This window comes from Gymnoscopelus microlampas, assembly GCF_963454915.1.
Source record: "Gymnoscopelus microlampas genome assembly, chromosome: 12".
Classification (NCBI taxonomy): Eukaryota; Metazoa; Chordata; class Actinopteri; order Myctophiformes; family Myctophidae; genus Gymnoscopelus; species Gymnoscopelus microlampas.
The window spans coordinates 22,414,283-22,437,774 of NC_139949.1; the positions used below are offsets into that span (position 1 = coordinate 22,414,283).

At 41.8% G+C, this 23,492-nt stretch overlaps 1 pseudogene across 1 annotated transcript in view; it reads left to right on the forward strand.

The window, feature by feature from the left end:
• Nucleotides 1–23,492, forward strand: part of LOC311057267 (kin of IRRE-like protein 3) — a 152,709-nt pseudogene that overhangs the window by 46,651 nt on the left and 82,566 nt on the right. The window contains exon 4 of the transcript in view: nt 13,160–13,317. The product of the transcript in view is annotated as a kin of IRRE-like protein 3 (transcript). The remainder of the gene's footprint in view (nt 1–13,159; nt 13,318–23,492) is intronic.

The following is a 23,492-nucleotide window of genomic DNA, read 5'->3' on the forward strand; positions in this document are numbered from 1 at the left end:
AGATGATACTTCTAATTAAAATGAATAAAAAGGGTTTATTCTGTGAGAAAGTCTCTTAACAAGTGTCAAGATGAGTTTCGCACAGCAATACAAGCAAAAGCAGTTCCTCCTCTTCATATCGGCATTCCAGGCGTCGGTCTTCAATATCCACAGAACGACGCCAAGGCCATGTGACAGGCTCCCTGTTATCTTGATGTGGAGAAATACATTCGACACAGATGGTGGTAAGGTATTCTTACCACCACCACACCACACACAGGGCTCAGACCATAGTTATACTAGCTGCTACAAGGACAAGCTGAACCATAACAGATAGGCTGTAACAAAAACAATAGCTATCAGGCCCATCGGAGACATGTTGGCTCATACAGGCTACCAAATTGTATGATGCAATGTGGGCGCGCAGGCAACTCGGCCATGCTGACACATATAAATGATAAAATGAAAAGAGAAGAAATACAGACGATATACATATCTCAGATTTAACAGTACAGATACTCAAAACTGTACTTTGTTACTGTCCACCACTGTATTCTAACACAGTGGCTCTCAACCAGTGGGGACCACCAGTACCAGGGGGTCCCCAGCGAAATTAGTTAACATAGCGTCACAATCATTTTAACCACTTAGCTTTGGCTATTCAAAAATAGCAGATATACAGGCACCAAGTGCCGCGCTATGAGCTTGTAGATCTGCTATTTTTTGAAGAATCTCGAAAATGTGTGCATATCTTTGAATTAAGTGAAAATTATAAACTCAAATCTTTGCTTCTGGCGGTCCCTGGAACAAAGAAAAATCAGATGGGGGTCCGCGGCCAAATGTTTATCAATTCAGGGGTCCTTGGCATGAAAAAGGTTGAAAACCACTGATCTAACAGTAACTCAGCTCATAATTCAGCATCACAACTGCAGTTCTCTCTTGGCCCGGTTGCTGTGCTAATTTAACATGGAACCAAATGGACTTATGAAATGAACACTGTTCACTGTGTACTAATCCTAACGGTGCGTTTTAACAGCGGGGCGTTTTATAACGTCATTATAGGCAAAAGTTCCAAAACAATTAAAAGAAATGCAAAACATACAAGATTTAAAGAATTGCAACACTAGCAGATCTGCATACAGATCAACTTTTTTGCCTCCGCTATTTGTCAGACGATGTATAGGGATTAAGAGGTTAAATGTTTTATTTGTTAGTTGTATGCATCCACAGTAAAGCAAATAAAACACACCCAGAAGAGAGTAGCTCATCACACACTGCGCCATGCTCCGCTTCAACCTGCTTTCTGAAAGTTCTCCCATGGTTTTAATTAACGCTCTTATTCTGCATGTTGAGAAAAGTCTAACCTCATAAAATAATGAAAGTGGTTGTATAGCCCTATAATAAAAGTCTTATAATGGAAAGGAATACAACTGTGAACTAGACAGCACACTGACAATCCCCTTAGGGTCGGAAACATGCTCAGAAGAGAAAGTGTAATTATATTACGCTATGATCCAAGCTGGCGGCAAAAAAAAAGATCCAGACTAGCTCAGTAGGTTACTCTGAAACCTGTGGTTGTATGGAAAAAGCATGTGTGTTCATAGAATTGTGTGTCGGCTTGTATATGGGGAATTTGTGGCCAGGTAACTTACTTACGGTAGCTCCGGTCGGTATAGAGCGTTCGCCTTTGAATCGCAAGGATCCCGCCGACTCAGCATATTAGCGAGTAGCACGGCTTGGGTAACTAATGGATCTGTTCAACCACGAAGGGTATCCCAGAACCTTTCATAACCTGAAACTCTCCAGAACCTTTGAAGTTTCTGTGGTGATTTGTTTTTGCTTATGTTTCCAATATAACTAGAACCGGGGAGGTGTGTCAATAAATAAAAAAGATTGACTCCACACCACATTGCTGCCATTGTGACTTTTTTGTTATTGTTGGGGAAGCTTTCGCAGAAAATAGCCGATCGACAAGCTCACAACGGGTCGCAGCGCGACGCGTTGTGGGCTTGTCGATCGGCTATTTTCAGCGAAAGCTTTCCCAACAATAACAGAAAAGTCACAATACTGATGCTGGGGTTTAAGTGGTTAAAGGCAGCATTACAGCCTAAACTTTTGGCAAAGAATAGCAGATCTACAAGCTCACAACGGTGTGAACTCTTAGTTCTGGGAACTCAGGCTTATAGCACCACATCCTGAGCCCAAATGAGGTTCTGAGGACCTTATCTGAAAGCGAGCCGTATAGCACATGCAACCAATCCAGAACCTGTGAAATGCATTTCACGCCACGGTTCACCTACAGTGGTTCTTCTAATCGAAAAGAGCCTGAAGACGTGCAGTCTTGGCTGCTGACATAGGTGTGGAGCTCCACCCAGCCATTTGTGGTGAAGAGATTTGGCCCAGAATACGGAGTCAGACTTTGTAAACTATAGACTAGAGAGAGAGTTGGCTTTATTTTATTTTTTATCCCTTTCTTCTCCCCAATTTAGTCGTTATGCCAATTAATTCCTCCCCACACATCATTTGTGTGTTTTCACTGCTGCCAGTGAGGAACCCCCACCGGGAGGACGTAGAGCCTCCGTCCTACTCCTCCCGCCCAACACTCCCTGCTAACAGGTGCCGCCTCCCAATTGGCCAATTGTGTTTGCGCTCGACAAAGCCGGATGCACCACAGTGAATTTGAACCCCCAGCCACTAAGGCGTACAGTAAGTGCCCATGGACCACTTTTTTCTGTCCACACCAGAGTTCACGTGGTTAAAGATGGTGGATGGCAGAGGTTGTGGTTGGGTGAACCTTCATGGCCGTCATTTCCTCCACGATAGTGGGATCTGCTCTGTGGAACACTGGATGGATCGGGCTTCAATGTGCCCAGGCCTTTGTCCACGGGGCGTTTAGTAGGAGGAGGATAGTGAAATGATTTCCTGGATTGTAGACAGGCCATTTCTAACCCATTCTTTCTTGGCTTATGGCCCTGCTCACCACAGTGGTTAGCCAGCGGCAGTGAAGGTGCAAGGCACGCCCTTCATCTAAACACCATACATCACGATGCCCTGTGAGCTAGGAACGCTCGCGTACACACACACACACACACACAGACACACACGCACGCACAGACACACACGCACGCACAGACACACACGCATGCACGCACGCACCCCAGTATTTGTCACCACAACAAGGGATTTTGTCTTTCCCCCGTTTGACAGCTTAGTAGTTATTACTGTCACTGCTTTGTCATGGATTAGCCTCTGCTCACCTGCTAATCAGCACCTGTGTCAAGCAATAAAAGATCAATCTGACACAGGAGGAAGGCGAGCAGCCTTCTGCTGCAAAGTCAGCTGGCCCTATAAACATCCAGCGCCGTCTTGTCATGCAGCTCTGTACCTTATCTGGCTTGTTTTTTTGTCGCCACAGGATTCCTACTCGGGTGATTGATAGCCCCTCAATATAAACTGTGATAGATCGGTGGCTGTGGGTAAGCTATAGTCTATCGCCCCCAGAGAAAAAGAAAGTTATTTCATGCCAGAAACTGATTACTGTGACTTTTTTGGGGTCCTTTGGTTTGACAACATTTAAATTTCTTTGCGAGGAGTTTTGACTTGTTTATTGGTTAAAAGTTCCCTCAGCAATGTTCTCAGAGTGGGCTAACCGTGGGTTTTTCTCATTGTACGACGGAACGTGGAGGCATGTCTCCCGCCTTGTTGTTGTTTCTGACACTGTCCACATTTCAGTAATTATGCTCTGAGTATTCTCTCTAGGTCGTCTCAGTATTAGAGTCTAGAAATAGACAATGACAGATGGAGATTGTTTAGACTATGTCTAAACAATGCATGACAGGTTATAATTTTTTAGTTTTATTCAAAAATGAAAAATGTTATGTTTTGACTTGAAAAATAATGATCCCCATACACATCTCTTCGATTGCGGTACTAATTTTGTTCTCTTTTGTAAATGTCTTCTTGCCAATACACAGATGCCTACACCCACACTAATGCACTCAAGATGGAGAGGATATAATAAAATGTCTTCTACTTGTACGCACTGGTTGCCATGAGACCCTTCGGGATTCTACATCCAGAGTAGCAAAATAAATTATCCCATATCTCCAGGGCTCTGAGGCCTGTTACATTCTGTATTTAAAGTAAGCAGTTTAATTAACTTTGCCAGCATCTCTTATCTGAAGAGGGAACAATCACCAATTTGAATCGGTGATAGTGTGGTTTACAAAAGGGCTGGCTCCCCGTACTCAATTTAACTTGTTAGTAATGTCACGCGCGGGTGCACATGTAAGACTACTGCCAGTTGGTGCGGCCAACTGCCTTCTAAATCATCAGTTCTCACACTTTTGTTTGGAAAATAAAATAAAAAATAGCAGATGTACAAGCTTGCTGTGCGGCTCAAAGTGACACGCTGTGAGCTTGTATATCTGCTATTTTTGAACAGCCAACGCAAAAATCTAAAGGGTCAAAGGTGTGGCTCTTTTGAAAAGCGATTGGCAATAGAGTTTGAATAATATTCAGTATTGTTGCTGTCAGCCCGGAAACCTTGAATGTCCAAAAGTGTTACTTGTCAGGCAATGGAAAAAATAACCGTTGTCCCAATGGATCAAATGTAGGCCAAGTTATTATTTAGTTGTTGTTGTTTATATTTTCACTACTTTAGTGTGACAAAAAACATAAAAAGTTGAAACATGGAGATTAGGTTTCTGCCTGATAGTAACGACATACAGTTCAATATACAGTGTTTAGCTATAGTAACAGGGGTAAACATTACTATGTTCCAAACTGTAGAGCACAGACTACCTCAAATAGCAAAATGGATCCATTATGCTATTCAGACATTAAAAATCACACCCTGTGTGAAGAGAGTGGTGCCTTTGATGAGCCCCGTATTGATGTTGTCATCAATGTTTGTTTATTGGACATACAGACATACACACGGACACACAGACACACAGACAAAGTCAGATATAGGAGTGGTTGGCACCACTCAAAAATAGTCAATCTACAAGCTTGCAATATATCTTTAACACCTTGACTCCCCATGACGTAATATTACGTCATCTGGTGTTTCTTTGTGATTACGCTAGACGGCGCTCTTCGCCAACCTATGAATCATGCCTTGACTTTGAGAGAAGGATCCACCCGGAAATGACGTCATCTGAAACATTTTTCACACGTCCATTTTTCACAAAATTAAATCAATTTAATAAATTAAAAACAAGAAAGAGCACAAGAAAAGGGTAAAAACACACGTCCGCTACAATGTTATCAGATTTATAAAAATACATTTATCTCAGATTTCTTTTCCCAGATTGTGTTTTTGGTGAAAAAGAGCTATATTCAAATGCCGATAACTACAGAACGGACGATCGTGGTTACAATGTTTTTTTCCCGGTGGAAAGAAAAGAGACTCGTCTTTCCACCAAGACATCGTTTGTTCACATCCGCTTTGAAAACAATCGTCAAAATCCGGTCAAAATAAGTTCACAAACCGCTGGCAGTGGTGGATGAATTACCTGGCAATGAATGCGTTAATCATAGACATATAAAGGTAGACACCTCCTCCGGCTCTAAAGCGTCTGTATCTCGGGCGCGCTTCCGCTTCCGCATCCGTAGGGCTAGCGGGAAACTTCCGCATGCGTCACAGAAGGGGGCGTTCGGTAGGCCAATCAGAGGCAGGTGGGGGCGGGACAACTAGATTCTGACAAGTCCTGGAAAAGACGCGCTGTGATTGGCCAGTAGTCAACACACTGTGATTGGTCAGTAGTCACTTTGAGTGGCAGCTTCCCCTGTGGAACAGCCTTGTATTAGATACAGGTCGCTCCAATGAGCTGCAGAGGCCAATGAGGTATCTAGGTTTCTATATCGTTAATGTTAATGTCCAAAATAGGGACGCCAGGTTGAGGTGTGGTGGTTAAAGGCAAACTGTAGCATACAAGTAGACATCCTGCCCCCCCCCCCCCCCCACACACACACACACTCACACACACACCAAAATACATTTCCTTTATAATGTCCTCATTGTCGGCACAGGGCTGAATGACCCTCGGTTTACATATTTCCTCCCCGGGGGCCAGTGAATTAAATACCTTAGCGTGTAATGAAAATAGAGTTACGAAAGAGAAAGAAAAAACGACCCTGCCCGCACACACACACATATATGGGGGACAGTGGAAAGGAGGACGGATGGCTGAGATGGAGAGAGAACTCTCTCCAATAATTATAGTCGGGGGGTGATTAGTCTGCCTCTGTGTTGTCGCTGGTTCATGAGGAATCTGTTGACCAGCTGCATTAAATCGTCAATTTGGAGGCATTAGGCCGTGCCAAGTTCACACACATGGCAGTATAACGAGGACGGGGCCGAGCAGCTGTGTGGGGTCGCTGCAGAGAGGAGTGCTAGTGTTTGGACTCGCTGTCCCTCTGCTGACAGAGGTCAGCGGCACATCTGATTAGGGGAGCGAGTCCTGTGTAATGATTCAGGAAGCATTAGCCTTTCCATGGAACCCGCGCGGAGCGTGGCAGCCGCTGCCCTCACGCCTTAACATCTTAACACGGTGAAGGGAGAGAGGAACAGACAAGTCACAAGGTAATGGGGGTCAGTTCCACGGCTGGCCCTTGCGGAAGCCGTGCAGCACCTCTTGCACTATAGGGGGGAAATGGCCTGGCTCCCAGGCCACAGAATTCAGCGTTGTACGGAGGGCCAGGTGGCTATAACTTCATCACATGTGTTTAGGAAATGCACTCGCCAGACTGGCCAGAGCTGTCAACAAGTTGTTCACTTTGCAAGTGAATAACCGGGAAAGTATCTGTGTCATTATTTGATTTCTTTGGCTATTCAAAAATAGCAGATATACAAGCTCATAGCACGGCAACGAGTGCCCGCTATGAGCTTGTATATCTGTTATTTCTTTTGAAAAATGTGTAAATCTTTAAATATTTATATTTTTAAAGCGAACATTTGTAAAAGGTTTTGTTCCAGGGACCCCCAGAGGCTAATTTTTACGATTTTTCAAACACTAGCAGATCTGCAAGCTCATAGCGCAGCACTGAGCTTGTACATCTGCTATTTTTTTAATAGCCAAAGAAATCATAAAAAAGTGAGTTATAAATGACACGGGATGCGTCCCCGGATTGAATGGGTTAAACCCTGTTCTATGTCATAATTGGTGAACATTCAGCAAAAGTAGGCAAACATTTGGCGAGAATTGCACATCTACAAGGTGAGCTTGAAGATCGGCTATTTTCAAGATATTTGGTGTAGAGGGTAAAAAAGGAGGGGACCAATTATATAGACCCCTGGGGGACCCCGCTCGATGAAGTATGTAGGCTTTAAGTGGTTAAAACTCTGTCGGTCCATCCTCATCCATTTTACTCCTCAGTGGATTGTAGCAATCAAACTGAAGTTATACAATGTGCTTTGACCACTGGCACCACGCAGAGAGGGAGAAAGCAGAGTCTTCACTTTTCCCAAGCGTAAGCTTTTTCATTAGCATTTTTGCCATAGGCTCTGGGATCTGTAGTCACAGTCCCTGCAGGCTATGTGATCTGTAGTCATGGTCCCATAGCCCGGTTGGATGTCCCCGCAGGCTATGGGAACTGTAGCTGTGGTTGTGGTCCCACACATAGACAGAAATAGGAAGGCGCCTAATTGGCCAGTGGGGCCGTACGTCAAGACCACCCCCATATCATGTGGGGAAGTGTATAGCTCTGAGTTGTATAGAAGTACCTGAGAAAACTTTTTCTGTTTTATAACCATTACTGTTACTACAGTATCTACACAGTATGTAAGATAAGGTGTTTTTTCGTATGAAAACGAATCAATCCAATCCACTTTATTTACAGAGCACATTTAAAACAACAGTGTTGAGCCAACGTGCTGCACACTTAATGAAACAAAGAATACAAAATTAAATCAATTTAATATATTAAAAACAAGAAAAGGGTAAAAACACAAGACGAGGATAAAAGCGCACACAAAAATCCAAATGTCAATGTGTTAATTTAAAAGCCAAAGAGTACAAATGAGTTGTCAGTTGGGATTAAAAAAATCAACAGAGAAAAGGCAGAAAATGAGAAGACGTGCCATTTCAAATCAGGTCTGAAGTGTTTATTTGATGTGGCAGTCTTGTGGGATATGTTGAATGGTTTTTAGAAGCCTTGTCAGGGGATCAAGGATCACCAAACCTGGGAAAGTGTATTTAAACAGTCCCTAATTAGTAAAACCTCTCATATCGGAACAATATTTTCCTCTACTGGTGTCGAAGTAGAACAAGCTAAGAAAAAACATGGCGGAAAGATGATACGCTACTGCTCGTAAAGAAACCACTGCTAGTTTTATCAAAGACACAACATTCTTTCCTAATTGTGAGGATTTTTTTTTTTAATGTTGAACTCATAGGGGAGTTCTAGGCCAGTGGCTCTCAACCTGTGGGTTGATTTATTATTTTGGGTCGGGTCCCCAGATGACTTGCTTAATGTGCAAAATTGTTTTTTCACTCAACAGTAAACAAACCAACATACAGTATAAGTGTATACATGATACTGTACATTGAATACTTTTGACCATTACTGCTTCAAAAGTAATGAGCTTTTTTATACTAATAAAAGAATTTCAAACATTGGCCAAATTGTCAAATATTACCTAAGAAAGACGCAAAGCGAGACGTCGTGAGCTTGTAGATCGACTATTTTCACAATATGTATCCGTGGAACCTAGTCAAGCTAAATGTAATGCCTACAATTCCTAATTCCAAGTGCTTGTCAGGGTTAAAATGTGATTATTTTGGTGGGTTACGGCCTGAAAAGCTTGAGAACCACTGTTCTAGGCCAGGGTACCTGTGTCCAGGGACCACCAGGGGTCCAAATGGACCCTTAAGGAATACATACTGAGGATTTTACAGTGAGATTGGAGTCCCAGAGATAAAACATGGTATTAAACCGAGGGTCCTTGAAATTGAAAGGGTTGAGAATCACTGAACTAAACCATTATACTGGAACCCCCAAATACACTGTAAAATCCTGGGTCCCTGGCACAAAACATTATCAGATGGGGGGTCCGCGGCCAAACACATATTAATTTGGAGGTCCCTGACATGGAAAAAGTTTGAGAACCTCTGTTCTAGGCTATAATACTAGAGCCTGGTTTTCGACCCGTTCCAACTTGCTGCTATAGTGTTCGTGTGTGCAATAAAGTTGGCCACTGAACGCAGCATGCTAGAGGGGGTCTAATCAGCAGTCCTGCAGCTGTGGGGGATGAGAGAAGAGGCCATGTCTTGGTGCTAATGAAGTCAGCAGGTTTTGTGAACTCCGTCTCCATCACACACTTTTCCTTCATCTAGCACACTCTCTCTCTCTCTCTCTCCCTCTCTCTCCCTTTCTCTCTCTCTCTCTGCTCGGCCTATTACTGCATCCATTGTGTTGTGCAGAGCCGTTGTGCATGCTACACTACACAGCATATGGCTCCATATGTGGCCGCTCGCCAGCGGCCGTCTGGAGCTATACGTCTACCAGCAGGGTTCAATTATAAACTAAACAACAACAACAACAACAAAAAACTCTGCGGCGGGGGGTATTTTCTTAACCAGTGGTTCTCAAACTTTTTCATCAAGGACCCCCCCCCCCCCCCCCCCCCCACCATCTGAAGGGTTTGCCAGGGACCGCCTCAAAAGAGAATATTTATGTTTAAAAAAATTGCAAAATGATTTAAAAATGTCCAAACATTTTCGATTTAAAAATAAATCTGAAATAGCAGATGTGCAAGCTCGCGGTTTTATAGCCAACGTATAAATGGAAAGTGGTTAAAATGATTGTGATTCTAGATTAATTAATTTAGCTGGGGACCCCTACTTTGCCTGGCCTCCCTACTTTGAGAAACACTGTCTTAACCACTTAAGCCCTGGCCTATACTGTACTTCTTCATACAAGAAATTGCGAAAATAGTCCATCCACAAGCTCATTAGCCTGTGAGGTACAGTATTATCAATCATTCATTCATTCAAATTTTGACAAATTTGCTGAAAATAGGGATGAATAAATAATTGTGGGCTCTGCTCTCCCATATGGCTACAATCATGAATTCTTAATAGGCCGTTCCATGGAGAGAAAAAACATACAGAAAGAAATGCACATTTCCCCCCCCCCCTTTATATTTGTTATTAAATACATCTTATAACATATTGTATATTACCCACCGCAGGGCTTATTTCTTTTAGTTAAGTCTTACTACAGGAAGACATTTTCAGTTAGCTTGATGGTTGTGCCTTTTGACTTGATATGCCGCCGGTTAATGACGTTATCCAGCTGACACTTTGGTCCAGAGGAAATGCATACAATAAATACTATGAAATATTAATTTTCTCATAATATTATGATTTTCTCAAGTCAAGGCGGCCGGTACGGCTTCGATTTAAGCACTGGAGGAGGGGGGGGGGAAGTAAGACTCCTCGTACGCAGTGTTTCTCCCCAATATGTGAACCTAGACTCTCTCACAGCAAGGGGCGGCACACGCAATGAGAAATAAGAGTACTCAGGTTGGCAAAAAAAAAATATCTAAAGAAGGTAAGTATACCAGCTCAGTTCAGGCACTGATAACATGGTGAGAGTACATCATGCACTGGAAGCTGCGGGCTTTGCTTTGCTAGTGTGTAGTTTCATAGCTGGGTGCCCTGTAGTGGCATCGGGATGCCTTGTCTCCCAGCCACTAGTAAAAGCCTTTAAAAAGAAAAAAAAAAACTTTCATACATAGTTTCATACCTAGTAAAACGGACCTGAGTTGCAACTGTACTCTTTTTTTCACTCTACACCAAATCTCTTCACCCAAAAATAGCCGGTCTACAAGCTCACAACGCTGTGACACGTTGTGACACGTTGTGACATGTTGTGAGCTTGTAGATCTGCTATTTTTGGTAACCCCCCCCCACCCAGAATTGAGATGCTGGGGTTGGGAGAATATGCAGTCTTTAAACAGCTTCAACCTGGCCTCCCTATTTTGGGAATGTCATATAGAAACATAAACTCAAGGCGTGTTGCATTGCAAACTTGTAGCTAGTTCCGCTAGTTTGGAAACAAACATTTTAACATTTTCAACAATTTGTTAAATAGCAGATCTACAAGCTCACAACAAAGTCACACATCCATGCATTGGGAGTTTGTAAACAGGCAATTTAATTGTATGACAAAGCATATAGGGGCTGGTTAACACTCTCTTCTCTCTTCTTTTACTATGGCTCTATTGGTACTCCCTTTGCCACCACTCCCTATACGAGTCATCTCTCCGCTCTCTATCTCTCTCCCTTTCCTTCCAAGCACTCAGGATGAGCCAGCTGCACCATGCCTTTGATTTAGGCTTGCCCCAGATCTGCTACCTAATGAGCTGAGTGCTCAATCAATAATTCACTCAAGTTTGAATAAAATCCTGGGTGATCAGATCCTGTTTCATACAAGAATGTAATCAGTGCCTTTCAGCAGATTCAGGGGCTGCTTCTGCCATTAGCTCTCTCTGTGTGTCTCTCCTGCTGCTTGTCTTTCCATTTACTTCAATATCTTTTTACCCGGTGCTTCTTTTTTCGCGAGTCCCTTGATGTTGTTTGTGTCCATAACAGGAAGGCGACAGGTTGTTGGCGTCGCGTTCTCTGAAAGTACATTAGTCCCTCAGACTTGTGAGATTTAACTCTTTAAGACCGGGAACGCATCTGTGCGTCTATTCAAAAATAGCAGATATACAAGCTCGGTGCCGCGCTATAAGCTTGTAGATCTGCTATTTTTTGAAAAATCATGAAAAGTTGTGCAAATATTTGAATTTCTTTCTTTTTTTTTGGCGGACATTTGTAACTCAAATCTTTGCTTCTGGGGGTTCATGGAACTAAATATTTTACAAATGTTCGCTTTAAAAAAGAAATAATCCAAGATTGTGCCACGAATTATCAAGATTTTTCAAACATAGCAGATCTACAAGCTCATAGTGCGGCACTCGCTATGAGCTTGTATATCTGCTATTTTTTAATAGCCCAAAGAAATCTGAAAATGACTCACATATGCGTTCCCAGTCTTAATGGGTTAAAAGAATATTCATTACAGGCTAGAACAGTGGTTCCCAAACGGTGTGCTGTGAGACAAGTCCAGGTGTTAGTCCAAGTTATTATACAGTATAATCAATTTTGAATTTAGCATAGCCTCAGTATTTCCCAATACTGAGGCACTTTATACAAAAAAATACATGTTTTAACAACTTTACTCCTGCCGTCCCTATTTGGGGAATTTGATTAAAAAAAAATTGAAAACATATTCCAAAATAGAGGAAACCGCTGATCTACAAGCTCACAAGGCGGCGCGATGCTGCGCGTTGTGAGCTTGTATATCTGCTATTTGTTTTAGCTATGAATACAGGTGTGCCTTGGAGATTTTTCGCTTGCCCACTGGTGTTGCCTTGGGCACAGAACAGTTTGAAGAGCACTGGTCTAGAATGAGTACAAATAATGAAAGCTCGGTGGGTTGCTTCTACAGCTGAATGCCTCCAGTGCTGACTGTGTGACAAGTTGACACGGTCTGGGCCCAAGCCCAGAGCATTCAGGGCAAACGTGTTGTTTTGGTGGCTTGCGCACCAACGCTTTTTTTATTTTGGGAGGGGTGCTAGGTCCCTGCTGTTCTGCCTGGAACACTATGACTTAAATGTAATACAGTTCGACTGTATTGCATGACTACTGCAAACATATTTCATTTGAAATTACATTTTGTGATTGCATTTCACCCGGTAGCACTGTCTGTATGCCTCTGCCGAAATGCCTTCGGAGGTTTCATTCGGATTCAGTCCGAGGCTGCGAGTCAATAATTTATCAATGATGTTGTTGTCGGGCAGAAACCGTGTATCGCCATAGTTCAACTTTGTATGATTTTTTTATTTTTTATGAAAACACACAAGGCCTTACTTCATCATACAAGAGTGTCAATAGCTACAAGCTCACAGCGTGTGGCATTGCTACGTGTTGTGAGCTTGTAGATCAGCTGTTTTCAGTATTTTACTTTAAAAAAATATAATAATAATAATAATAAAACAGGGTGTTTTTTGAACATGCAAGGTTTCCACCCGACGGTGACGATTTACTCATTGAGAATTTGTTTTTTGTTTTTCTTTTAATTTGTATCAACTCTTATCTGAGAATGATCTGTTTTGTCCCTACAGTGCCTCCTGATGAGCCGGTCATAGTGGGAGCGCCGGTAGTGAGTCTCCGGGCTGGCGATCACCTCAACCTCACGTGCCATGCCGACAACGCCAAGCCTGCCGCCTCCATCATCTGGATCCGCAACGGGCTGGTCCTGAGCGGCGCCATGTACTCCAAGGTAATGGAATGACACACCCTTTTTTGTTTACACTAGAAGACAGGGTTAAGCATATACCACTGGGATTGGTATTTAAGATAGCGGATACGCGAGTCCCGCATACGCATGCTTTAAAATAGGACTGGATCCCTGGTGTAGATCGGCCGTTAAGATAGTCAAAGAGACATAGCCCTCCTCAGTGCCCTCAATACCCTCATACCTGTCAAGCTACTTCTCCCAAGTAAGTGACACAGCCACAATACTAGAGGGAGCGACCATGATCTGGTACCACCCACATTTAGAACAAACATGGGAATTTTCTCATTCTACTGCTCTGCCACCAAACTGTGGAATGCCCTGACACCATCCATTAAAGGATGTATAACACTGGTTTCTTTCTAAATTGGCCTGAAAAAACATCTATCAGGAGACCAAAAGGGGAGGTAAATGCAAATGTCCCATCTCTTTTCTATAGTGTTTGTATATTTTTTATGACATTATTTTTTATGACGTATTATGTTTTTATTTTGTATGCTACTGTATGTTGATGAATGTAATACATAGGACCACAATGGAAACAAGTCCCCAGGACTTTTTTGCTTTATCCTTTTAGCTTTAATGTCTCACTGTACCACTTGTTGTTTACGACTAATAAAGTGTTCAATCAATCAAAAAAGAAAAACAAACACTGTTGACAATAGCCAAATCCAAATTATCCTCTTTGCGACTATACTATCAATTTGATTAATCGAATAATTGAGAAGCGCATATTTTGGGATATGATAATGTACCTTAGCAAATAATGTATCAATGAATCAATGCGAAAGAATATATTGTTTTAATAATGAAATCGAGTCTAATTATCTTCATAACCCCTAACTTATATTTGCCGCAAAATAACGAAAATACAGTAGCTGATCTACAAACTCACAAGGCTCTCAATTGATTAGTTTAATTCACAGTTGAACCCCTACTCTACTGCACAAACTGTGTTCATTTATACTTTGGCTATTCAAAAATAACGTGTATATGTGGCACGCTATGAGCTTGTAGATCTGCTATTTTAGAAAAAACGTGAAAATGTGTGCAAATCTTTTGAATTTGAATTTTTTAAACCAAACATTTGTAAAATATTGAACTGTGTTCATTTTGTGAACTGAATTGTCATGAAAAGGACGGATGGTGGTTCTGGTTCTATAATTAGCATAGCTGGCTGACACATTGGTGTGAACCAAAACACAGACAAGGCCTTTTTCCGGGGCTGATGGCGAACAGTGGCACTGGTGGCAGAGCAGTTGCATGGGAATTGGAGGGTTCCTGATTCGATGCCGGTTCTTCCAAGCATCCTGTCGAAGTGTCCTTGAGCAAGACGCTGAACCCCTAACTGCTCCCTGGGTGCTGTTAAATACTGTAGCTGCCTACTGCTCCTAATCATCAGGATTGTTGAATGCAAAGGTATATCCAGCAGTGGTGTAAAATGTAGTCAAATGTTTTACATAAGTAAAAGTATCAATACTGCAATGTAGAAGTACTCTATTACAAGTAAAAGTCCGGAATTCAAAATTCACTTGAGTAAAAGTATCCAAATGTACTCCAAATGTAAAGTACCAAAAGTAAAAGTACTAAAATGTTTGAAAATAGCAGATCTACAAGCTCACAACGTGTCGCGACGCGTTGTGAGCTTGTAGATTGGCTATTTTCAAATAGCCTAGGTATAAAATAGGGCTAAAGTGGTTATGTTTATGGTTATTGATTGATTGATTGATTGATTGATTGATTGATTGATTGATTGATTGATTGATTGATGTACTTTATTTAGTAAGACATGAGAACAACAGTACACATGGAAGTACAAATTCACAATACAAGGTCTACTAAACTGGAAGACTCATAAAAGCGCTGAGCTTGTTTCAAATGAGTTCCCCACGCACACAAATCATGATGACATATAAGAGACAGACAGATATACACACTACTATAGAGTGTCATACAATCAGTTTACAGGTTACTGGTATGAAGAGTGAAAAATATGTACAAAAGAAGAAAGAGAGAGGGGGGGTGGGGTAGGTTAGGACTTGGACAGGGGCCATCTTTCAATTGCAGCCTCCTGAAGGTGTAACTTTAAGGCAGTTTTGAAAGTGAGTAGGGTTTTACACTCCTTTACTTCTTTTGGTAGGGCATTCCACATTTTTGATGAATAGCATGAGAACGAGTTCATTCCCTTTGTTGAGACAAATCTGGGTTGAACATGATTTGTGGAGCTGCCTCTGGTGTTATGATCATGGACTTCATTAACATTTTGGAAGTATTTTGACAAATACAGGGGGATCCCAATGTGGTGGTGTATCTTGAAGACCAGGCCCATAGCAAGTTGCTGTACTCTGTCCTCAACCCTAAGCCATCCAATCCTAGCAAAATGAGCATGGGTTAGATGGGTTTTGTGATTGAGGCCAAGTAGTAGCCTTACAAGTTTGTTTTGGGATGTTTGGAGCCTTGTTTCTAAGGCCTTGGAGGTGTTGTGATACCGTGAAGTGCATGCATAATCATAATGACCTTGTATGAGGGCCCCTGCAAGAATTTTCAGAGTATTCTTACTGACTAGACGATCAATCCTCCACAAATAGCGTATTGCTTGGATGACCTTTTTGTTCACTTTTTCGGCGTTTATGTTTTAGAATGTAATAATTTATATCTGCAAAGTAACTGCAATTTTCTAATGATTGTAGTGGAGTAAAAGTACAATATTTGCCTCTGAGATATAGCGGAGTAGAGGTAAAAGACAATTGGAAATACTCCAGTAAAGTAAAATTACCTCAAAATTGGTAATTAAAATTGCAAATATGCTTGGTCAACACAACTTCCCCTCCTTCCCTTTTCATCAAGTATTTTTTTAATGTTTAGCTTATTGCCCACATTCAAATGCAAATGAGCCAATAATTACTTACCGTATGGCTTTAGAAAAAAAAATGTTACTACTAAGGGTAATTCAGAAACCTCCATAACCTTGGTTCAGTGTTATTGTGGTCCATGTGAAAGGACTGGGTAGTCCATGAGAATCAGAATCAAACTTTATCAAAGTAACATGGGTGAAATTGTTAATTGTGCAGACTCATCAATGTTGTTAAAAGATGTAGATAATTGGAGCATAGAAGTAGAATAAAGTGCATAATAAATGAAGAGTCATGAACGTATGTAAAGGAGAGTCCATTTAAAACACAGATCAGTGAAGAACTGTGCATTAAAAACACAGTTCAGTTGGTTCTGTGCAGTGGCCACAATGCCACAAGCTTAGTTCTTATTCGGCCGTCTAATTGCTGCTAGCTTGCTTGCAGCAATTAGCTTGAGCTATGAGCTTGTAGATCTGCTATTTTTGAAAGATTGTGCGAAAATGTGTGCAAATCTTTGAATGAATTACATTTGTAACTTAAATCTTTGCTTCTGGAGGTCGCTGGAACCAAATATTTTTTGAATGTTCGCTTTAAAATATATATATACACACAAATGTTCAAGATTTTTTTTAAATAGCAGATCTACAAGCTCATAGATATACAAGCTCATAGTGCGGCACAGAGTGCCGCGCTACGGGCTTGTATATCTGCTATTTTTTAAATGCTCAAAGCTAGTCTTTCTTGCTGCTTCCAGATGCTCCTGTATTGTTTTATTGAGTATGCTCATTTGACCAATTGAACCCCAGCAGCCATATTCTGGGGGGAGCATAAGCCAAAAAATAGCAGATTTGCAAGCTCACAATGTGTCGTTCTGCGACACATTGTGAGCTTGTAAATCTTCTATTTGAGGTGAAGAGATGTGGTGTAGACTGAAAAAAAGTAGTCCAAGTACAGAGCCAACTCAGGTCCAGAGGGTTTAAGTGGTTAAACTCCATATCCCTTTGAAACTCACCAGCAAGCTATTACCCAGCAGAGAAACCTGGATAAGGCACTCACTTTTTAGCCCCAATAGCGGCGGTACTCTCGACCCATCAATCTTTCCAACACCTTACTCCCAAACAAGATATCTTCAAAACTGCTGGCTGATTGCCATGGCATCGGCTGTACACCTTAATGCTCCGTGGCCTTTCCTGTAGCGCCGTGCAACATTAAGCCAGAATTTCCAATTTTGCACACATGATATCTCCAAATCTGATGGGCAGATTGCCATGACACTCGCTGAGCGTGTTCTCGCACACTACTGGTTTTCGTGACCCCATGGCCTTTGCTTGTAACGCCTCCCTAAATCTAATGTACATATTGCCATGAAACGTGCATTCATGGTCCGTGAATGATGAACCACAATCGCTTTGAATGTCCCCCATCATGGCCGTTTCTCTTTAGCGTCACCTTCAGGCCAAAATGTACACTTTGCACTTAAGTTATCTCATATCTACTGATTTTGATGACCCTGTGCCCTCTAGTGCCACCCTTAAGGTGTCCAGTTGTGGTGCAAGGAGCAACACAGCCTTTAGGGGCCATTAATTGGACATTTATACTTGGTTCCGCATCATGTCGCGCTCCGAAAACAGCAGATCTACAAGCTCACAACGTAAGCTATAAGCTCAACATAGATCGCCTATGTTCGGTGTGTGACACCGGCGTACAAATAAGTATAAATCAGGTTTCAGGTGTCTACCACACTGGCAAACAGTAGAGAAAGCACAGCAAGCCGGCACCAGAGTCATTTCTTGTCCACCACGGTTCAGAAGTGGTGTGGCCGATAAGCGCTCCACAGCGGAGCTGAGAGCTGTGCTGGGTTCAACTTGAAGCTGAAGTGTTATGCCCGTCAATGTCTGTTAAGCGTAACCTCGCAACATTTCTTGGCAGTCTGATTACCGCCTTAGTCTTATTTAGTCTTGTTTCCACTTCATATAGTTTGCCTGTTCTAAATGAATGCTCGTGATCGTTTTAACCATCGTTTTAACCACTTAAATCTTAAAGTTTGTAGTGTACTTGGTGTGTACTTTTGTCCCTCTCTACCAAATGTCTTCGCCAAAAATAGACAATCTACAAGCTCACAATGCATCGCGGTGCAACTCGTTGTGAGCTTGTAGATTGGCTGTTTGTGACGATTGTTACCCATAGTATGGGGATGCAAGGGTTCAAGTTGTTGAACCCTACAATACTGTATATACTTCTTTGACCAGGGTTCCCCTGTGGTCTATACTTTTCCCCCTTCTACATCAAATTTCTTCGCCGAAAATAGGTGATCTACGAACACATTGCAACGGCACAGCATGCAATTCTGCAATTTTCACAGAATTTTCGCCTATAAGAAATGCCCAGAATAGAGAAGCGAGGGTCCATGTGGTTTAAACTGCATGTAGCCTACTGTTACCATAACAACAATTATAAACTGTAGCAGCAGCTGCTTGTTGGGCTAGAAAGTGGTAACCAAGACGACACAGCTTTTGTTTGATGTTTTGTTTGATGTGTTTATTAATATGTATTCATATTTGTTTTGAAAGTTATATGAACACAAACGCCGGCTCTTTATTTTCCTTTGATAACTGGATATGGTACAGTACAAGCGCAATAAAACACTCGGCGGTGTCCAGATATATAAGAAGATAATGAACAAGAAACCTCTATCTTTCGCCTCCACAAATTCCCTCATACTATCCTCCCCCCACCCCCTCCCTACAGGCTTCTAGAATCGTGTTTAGAAACAACAGTGAGGGGGAATTGGGCTTCATAAGGGCTCTGTAGCCGCATCGCTCCATGTAGTGGTCTCGCACCGCGAGCGAGCCCACCACGGGCAAAAAAAAACCTCCCAGAGCGGAAACAAATGGACCACTCAGGATTTCACTGTGCACACTCAGTCCACACTTAGCTCCCCACATACCTACCTGCCTGCCTGCACGATTCAAATCATCACCGTATATATACAGTACCTCAATTCTTCTTCACCTTCCTCTCGCTCCCAAGCGGTGGAATGACCTTTTCCCACTCCCTGTCAGGAGAGTATAAAGACAGTCATGAGATAAAAAACTCATCTCTTCAAGAGGTCCTTGTATCCAGTGGTGGAAAAGGTACTCGAGTGTTTTACTTAAGTGAAAGTATCAATACTAGTGCAATGTAGAAGTACTCTGTTACAAGTGGAAGACTGGAATTCAAAATGTACTTGAGTAAACGTACAAAAGTATTGGTATCAAAATGTACTAAAATGTTTGAAAATAGCAGATCTACAAGCTCACAACGCGTCGCGATGCGACGCGTTGTGAGCTTGTAGATCTGCTATTTTCAAATAGCCTAGGTATAAAATAGGACTAAAGTGGTAAATGTATGTTTTATAATGTCATAATTTATATCTCAAAGTAACTAGTAACTAAACGTTTTCAAATAATTGTAGTGGAGTAAAAGTATAATATTTGCCTCTGAGATGCAGTGGAGTAGAATTGAAAGTACTGAAAATTTGAAATACTCCAGTAAAGTAAAAGTACCTCAAAATTGTACTTAAAGTACAGCACTTGAGTAAATGTACTTGGTGACTTTACACCACTGCATGAGCTAAAAACTCATCTGTTGAAGAAGTCCTCGTATCCTCTGAATCATACATCCTCTCCTCCTCCACTCACTCCAATATACCCCAGTCTTGAAGAGAGAGAGAGAGAGAGAAAAAAAAAAAAGAAATCCCATCTAACTTTGTCTTTTCGACCTTATCTCTGGAAACTCTTGACCTGTTTCTCCTCCTAGCACTTCTCCCTTGCATGCTTTTTTCTAGGATTACCAGATCAATGTCAGGGCGGTGTTTCTCTGACCCTTGCACCCTTTCCTATCGATCGCTTGGCTTGGTTTTTGTAGCCGTGAACTGATGCTTTGTCGGTTCTTGCGTCCATTGCAAGTTTCTCTAAATAAACGCGACCGTATAAATAAAAAGTTAAAAGGCGCTCCTTAACTCTGTTATTCCATCGGGATGCCGGGCAGAATTTTCGAGGCTAAAACTTAAAATATCTGCCGCCCACCCATTACCACCCTGTTGTTGCACGATAAAATCCTCCAAGTTTTAATTTATCCATTTGTAACTCAGTGTACGACTGTAACCAGTAAAGCTTTGGTTCTTTAAGTGGGGTCCGGGGACCCCCAGGGGTACTTGAGGGGGTTCCAGGGGGTCCCCAGCTAAATGATGGATAGAACCAAATGGACCCTTATGGGTCTGTAACTCTGAGAGTGAACAAATGGAACCAAATGGACCCGTTAGTTCCATTTATACATTCTCAGAGTTAAATTAACATTGATTTTACAATATGAATTGGGGTCCCAGAGATATAAATGCCATTAAATGGGGGTCCATAGCCTAATGCATGTCAAACTGGGGGTCCTTGAAATTAAAATGGTTGATAATCACTGCTAGAGAGCTGTAAAAATCTTCTCTTATGGGGGTCTCTGGCTTATTTTTTCAAATGGGGGTCCGCGGGCTAATAAGTGTCAATTTGGGGGTCCTTGACATGAACAAGTTTGAGAACCACTGCAGTAAAGGGTCTATTTGGTTACTGTATATGTTTACACTCAGAGATAAATTAACTGAGGATCTTTAGGCCTACTGTGTGGCTTTTTGTCTATTTTGTCCTGAGGACATTTCTAAATGGTAAATGGTGTGTTTATATAACACCTTTCTCTAAAGCGCTTTACAATGTGTGCATTACCTTCACTCAATCACTCTCACATTCAAAGGGCAACGGCAGATGCAACCATGCAAGGGACCAAACTGCTCATTGGGAGGTCCATAGTCTTGCTTAATCCCTTTCATTTTAGATTTTAGCTATAGCCATTATTTTATACTTTGGCTATTCAAAAATAGCAGATAGACAAGCTCAGCGGCAGCGCTATGAGCTTGTAGATCTGCTATTTTTGAAAAAACATGAAAATGTGTGCAAATCTTTGAATGTGTATATTTTTAAAGCGAACATTTGTACCTTAAATTTTTGCTTCTGGGGGTCCCTGGAACGAAATATTTTGAGATGGGGCTCCGCGACCAAATACATATCATTTTGTGGGGTCCTTGACACATTGTACAAAACAAACAATCCTGCTAGAGCACGCAATGGAAACAGAGAGAAAATGCACTTTTTCCACCAAATAAGAAAGCTTTCATGGGCTATCCATTGAGACCTGAGGCCGATTCTAAAAATGTCTTCTAAATCCTTCAGGAAAACTTCAAATTTAAAAATAGCAAAAGTAGCAGATCTACATGCTCAAAACGCGTCGCTTAGCCTGCCTTATCAGCCTGAAGCTGCATGGAGCTTCAGTCTGACATTGGCTGCAGTGTCGGCGATTGCACGGGGGAGGGGATTAGAATTCCCCTAAACCAATCACAAGAGATCCACGGATCCGCCTACATCTGACGTCATCGCACAGCTTGTTTTAGCAGATATTTGCTGATTGGCTTGTCGTTAGACCCACCCCCACCTCCGACTCTGATTTGACGGGGTTTTTTTCTACCGTGAAAATCCATGGGCTCACATTATGACACCGGACCAAGAGGAGCAGTCCACTCAGAGAGTGGGCGGGGTCTATGGTTTGGAACCAGGCTAGTATGATCAAGTAGGCTAGTAGGGCATTACATTTACGAAAAAAACGCCAAAAGTTAGAATATGGAGATAAGAGGTTTCTGCCCGACAACAGCGATATATATCAACAACTAAAACGACACAGAGGGGTTCCCAGCTTGAAAGGTATAACGTATACACTAGGTGTAACAGGTCTCTAAATGGGTTTAACAAAAATAATCAACTCTAATACGGTACGAAATAATTTTTAACAAGCATGCAACATCAAATATGGGTTTAGATTGGGGGAAAGCTTTTTTATGTTTGATTAATTCAGTGCACGATCCAAAAGTTATATCAACAAAGCATATTTGTTTCTGTGGCTCCCAAGATGTTCCCCTGTGTTTCTTCTCACCCCTGAGAAGAAGAGGCACTCCGCGCGGTTGAATCCACAGCAGTGTTAATTGCACTCTTGACAGTGTACAAACGCAACCAAATGGACCAGTTACGTCAACACCAAGGATTTCTGACATTGTCCCCGTCGTCCTTTAACCCTTTAAGACCGGGAACGCATCTGTGTCATTTTAAGATTCAAAAATAGCAGATATACAAGCTCATAGCGCGGCACCGAGTGCCGCGCTATGAGCTTGTAGATCTGCTATTTCTGAAAAAACATGAACATTTTGTGCAAATCTTCCAATATGTTTTTATTTTTTTAAGCAAACACTTTTTAAACTCTGTTACAACTTCTGGGGGTCCCTGGAACAAAATATTTTGAGATGGGTCCTTGACATAAAAAAGTTTGGGAACCACTGATATATATAGCAACATACGCTTTTTTTTTTCTTTTTTAAGTGTTTTAGACATTTGTAGAATCCCCAGAAGCAAAGATTTGAATAAAAAGAAAATTGCTTTAAAAAACGAATTTTCACGACAAAAATAAATAAATAAATAGCAGATCTACAAGCTCATAGCGCGAGACTCAGTGCTGTGCTATGAGCTTGTATTTCTCCAATCTTTTTTGATAGCCAAAGAAATCTGAAAATGACACGGATGCGTTCCCGGTCTTAATGGGTTAAGTGGAATCCGTTCCCGTGCCTGGTGCTCTATCTCTGCCCTTTCCTCCGACTGCGACCCTCTAAAAGGCTTGCCATGGCAATTTAATGACAACTGAGATTTTTAATTTGATCCACAGGGCAAGACGGACCACCCCTGTCATGCTTTAATCATGACTGGGAGAAGGGAAAAAAAGAGGGGAGGATTCCAACATGTTTAATTATGAATGCATTACTTTGCTGCAGTTTGTTCATTTTGTCGTTCTTTGGTTGGAAATGGAGGAAGCGGGGGTTGCATATTTAGAGGCCAAACTCTCCCGGTAATGTCAATATTGCATTATATGCCGTTTGCATTAACCATGACAACCCGTCAGTGGTGGGAGACGTGGGAGAAGTATAAAAGCAGAAGCATGACATTCCCCCCATCATCCTCCCAAATCAAGCACATTTTAATTCTGTGACATTTTACTGTATTAAGGAGCAAATTAGTTACATAAACCCGGTTTGATTGATGTTTTGATTGATAATAATAATAATAACTTGAATTTATATAGCGCCTTTCAGAAACCCAAGGACGCTTTACAGTACACAAAATAAACAAATTAACTTAACTTTTTTTGCCAAAAGCCTGAGTAAATAAGTGTCTCTTCAGTGCAGACTTG